A 4580-nucleotide genomic window follows, 5' to 3' on the forward strand; every position below is an offset into this window, starting at 1 on the left:
ATCTTACGTTCATTTTGGGGACAGATATTGTTCGAAACATGCTTCCTCCTTAACTAAGAATGCTAAGATTTCGCAGATTATAATTTTAGTTTTTCTGTGTCGAACACAAAAGCATAACATATCTGCAATTCCTCCTCTTTTATTATTTTTAATATACACCACACAATAGAAAAATATATTGAATGTTCTTATTCAACCTTCAGTCTGCTAATGTCAAAATACTGATTTAGTATCCTAGATTTAGCCTAATCCTTTCTGTTTAATGATATCGTGTGGGTACTTTTTTATATTGTGTTTTAATGATTGTTATTCTTATACCTAAAATTTAAATGTCGACTAATGATTTTTTTAATGTATGAATGATATAGTGTATTTGTTTCTGGTTGTTTGAATGTGCTGTTGTTAGGAACGTTCCTGCCTTTATAGTTTTTTTTTTCATTTGTTATGTGGATCTTCAGCTTTTTGCTGCTCTCTTTAAAGGCAATTCTTGTTCTATTTATATACAGTATATGAAAGTTGAATGTTTAAAAGTAAGCAAACATACGTACTGCTATAGACCTAAGGCATAAGTTGGTTTTTCAACAATATGCAAATGTTCCATGAAAACATGGGAAGGATGGCACATCACATTCTGTAGCCTAGCCTGATGTACTGTGTAGCAGGGGACGGTGAGGCTATTTATAAGTAAGACTATAGGCCTAAGTAGACAGTGCAATTATATGTGATAGAAAGTACACTTTACCTCTATTTCAAACCCCTGGATACTCCATTGAATCCCTCGTGATTTTTCTTTTAGTTAATGTTCCTTTTACAAGTCCTTAATTGCTTGTCGTCATTAATATTTCAACTCAATTTCAGAGCAGTAGAATCGTACTTCAGTGTAAGTGACTCGCTGACTAAGATGGCCATTTATATTTAATCTCTTTTTTGAAAAAAAAAATCTCAAAAGAGACTGTCTTTGAATTGTACTGAAAGTCTGCAGATGTTTTCATTTTCTATTTTGTTTACACTGTAGCTACCAATGTTTTGCCGTGTGTATAAACACTATAAACACATAGGCCTACACATAAATACAGGCCTGTCCATGATACATTATATATAAACATATATACAGTACAACTTTTTTCTCTAAATTTCACTTCTTGTTCATATGTATACGATATCGTATATCCTTTGATAAAACTCTATTTTGTTTGCAGAATTTGCACTCCTTCAAGCAATTGATTCAAATGTGATTCTGGTTGAGAGGCTGCTGATTTTCATTAGAGATCTATAATACATTTTCTTTGGGGTATAAACCATTAAGGCTTAACAATTATTTTAAATAGGACAAAATGGGTTTGGTATTTTTCAAACGTAATCACTATAATGTAGACCAGTTGACTGCGTATAACTGACCACTGCATTACGATCAACAGAGGGCGGTACATACTGTAGACAGTAGGCGCATAGCCATATTCCATAATTGGATCCAATGCCTACATAAACAATTCGAATAACATCATTTGTAATCAGTATTGAGGTTTATGATTTTGTATTAACAGACCTTTACGCTAGGCCTGTTATTTATAGAACAACATTCGTGGAGAGCTCTGATACACGATATACCATCATATCCTTTATTCAAACACTGTATAAAAAATGAATAAAGAAATTGTGCAATAAAATGCTTCTGACGGGACTCGAACCTGCGATCTCTCGTTGTCAATGTGAGCGTCATAATCATTAGACCACATAGGCTTCATGGTTAAACAAATTCAAATTACCGCCAGATACACTCTATTACACAATAAGTTGGGCTGGAAACAAATATTTGCATAATGTATATCAAGATAGCTGTTAACACCGTTAAATTATATAATAAATCAAAGAAAGGTAAATACAGTGTTTGAATAAAGGACATGATAATACATCGTGTAGCATAGCTCCTATAAATTTATAGAACAACATTTATAATTGATTATAATAATCATTTTTCTATTTCTCAATTTTTCCCTAAACTGTAAGGCATTTTTATAGTTTATAAAATTGTCATATAATCAAATTATGCAAATTTTTTACAAACGGCCATTTATACAATAGCCTATATAGGAACAGCAAAATGAGACAAATGAGGACATATTCCACGAGGAGTCATATATATATTCATATAAATTTCTCATATCAATGTCGTAAAAATCATATTATAGGAGATCCTATAGACCTATGAGGATAATGTATATGCTCAAAACATTATAAATTAAATTTCTATAGTGTACGTCAAATTTTCCGACATAGACCTTAGGGGTGGCGCCAGCGGGGGGGGGGGGAGAGAACTTCCCCCTCCGTCGGGAAGAACAAAGAGTGTATTTTTTACATATTAGTAGACTCTAAAATCGATTAAATAAGCCTTCGAAACCCCTAAATTGTCGAACTTTTCGGAAGCTTCGCCCCCAGGACCACGTTTGGAATCTTTTAATCGAAGCTCGACCACCCCCACTTTGTTTTTGTCGGGGAAATCTGATCACTCGTCGGGGCATCGCCCCCCCCCTTGTCGGGGACCTCGGCCCCCCCCCCCGTTGAGCAAATCCTAGCGCCACCCCTGAATAATGTACATTTTTTTTTATTGCTTTTCACATACATATAACAACATAATATAGTATAATGCAATATTACAATACACAATCTTATCTTCTAAAAAAAAAAAAATTATTAGCATTACAAAATCCAAAACCAATATAATATACTGTACTGTAATATAAAATAAAATTAAAATTAAGTAAAAATTAAATTGAATGTACATGCTCAAAACATTATAAATTAATTTTCTATAGTGTACGTCAAATTTATGAGTCCGACGTAGACCTTAGCGCAGTCTACAACATTCAGTCTAATCGTATTGAAATGCATGTTCTTGATTCCGTATTCGTCATTCAGTCAATCAGTCAGACCATGGAGGTATATACCTCCATGGTCAGACAGACACTATACTCATGTACGCTATATCTTCAATCTAATCACGATTTCCGCAAGTATCATTTGTCCATTATGAATTCATGTAAGTAGGTAACGTGGCTTGTAACTTGAAATTAGTTTATTAGTAATGAAACATGAAGGATATTTGATAGATGCTAATGAATTACTATTTGAAGAAAGTGTGCCTCATATAAGATGAGAGAAAAGTTAATCTCCATAAACGATATGCTTACCTGAAATTAATACTTGCAAAGAAGCAAAAACAGAGAAACATGGCGTTGGTATATACAGTGTTTGTGGATTTGAATAATAATGAGGCATACTGCACAATCGAAACATTCCGTTGTGAATATGTACATTAATAAGGAGTTTGGAGATGGAAAAGAATTATGACGCCAGCTTGAGGGCACTTGAAAAGAAGCTGATATCAGCCTCCGAGTTTTTGCTGATTTAGAGATCTTTTACTAGATTTTTACCAAAATTTGTACATTTAATGTACAAACTCACTCAAATACTATTAAATAATAGATGAATGAGACTACCATATATATACATATATATATATATATATATATATATATATATATATATACATATACATTACAATTTGTTTTGTTTTTTGAACATATTTCATTTCAGTGCGTAGAGTTCTTATCACTCAATCTTAATCTCTCCGCTACATAGTGTAGCCCAGTCAAAACAGCTTGACCGTACCACTTTACTTAGAGGTGAATGATAGGCACATAATCATTATTTGTAAAATTATAATAACACATTTTTTGGTCGTCACGATATCTGATACATATTTAATGGTAACATCAATAAAAACACTGTAAATACAAATTGGAAGTCAAGGAGACCATCTTAGCCAAGACGCTTGATCGTCTTTACCTAGATGTATAATGGTCGAGTCCATCAAGACAGCTAAATCACGCTGCTGGTTTCGAAAAAAACTGGACATTTTAAACTGCTCGTAACAAAAAAACTAAACTCTTAATATTAACTATGTTTACATATTACAAATCAGAAAGGACTTCTCTTCTCTTTCATACAAAAATGGTGAATTTTAAGCAAGTATTAGCTGAGAAACTGTTGTTTTTCTATCAACCGAGCTTTTCGGGAATGTCTAACTGCCGCCTATTCTTTACCATTAGTCGAAGTGTGTCAAATCATGTCAATGTCTCTAAAGAAATGGGCGTTCCGACGAGACCTCTCATCCAATCATATTGTCATATTTTTAGCTTAACAGACAGCTTAATTAGTCTATTTTTACGTACCGAAACAGCCGTTAAAATCGGCCGACTCGTTCAGAAGTGAGAGTGATTTTTGTAAACACGATCGCAAAATTCTGTATATCAACAGATAGGAGTTAATACACTGGGCGATCGCCAACTGACTTCGCTTAAAAAAAAGATTCCGACGACACCTCATTGATTTTAAAATTAAAAATAACATGACATTATAGCTGAATGAATAAGGAACACGTTGCAAAAACAGCCCAAAAATTCGGCCTAATATTAACGAAGATATGTTTAAAAAACTGCTCAAAAAGGGCTGATTTTCAGCGATTTCGCACCGTTTGGTGAATTAGGCCGGATTTTTGGAACACAAAACAAATTGTAATG

The sequence above is a fragment of the Anneissia japonica genome, unplaced genomic scaffold (assembly GCF_011630105.1).
Source record: "Anneissia japonica isolate Jap-2015-1 unplaced genomic scaffold, ASM1163010v1 scaffold287760_len733007_cov179, whole genome shotgun sequence".
Classification (NCBI taxonomy): domain Eukaryota; kingdom Metazoa; phylum Echinodermata; class Crinoidea; order Comatulida; family Comatulidae; genus Anneissia; species Anneissia japonica.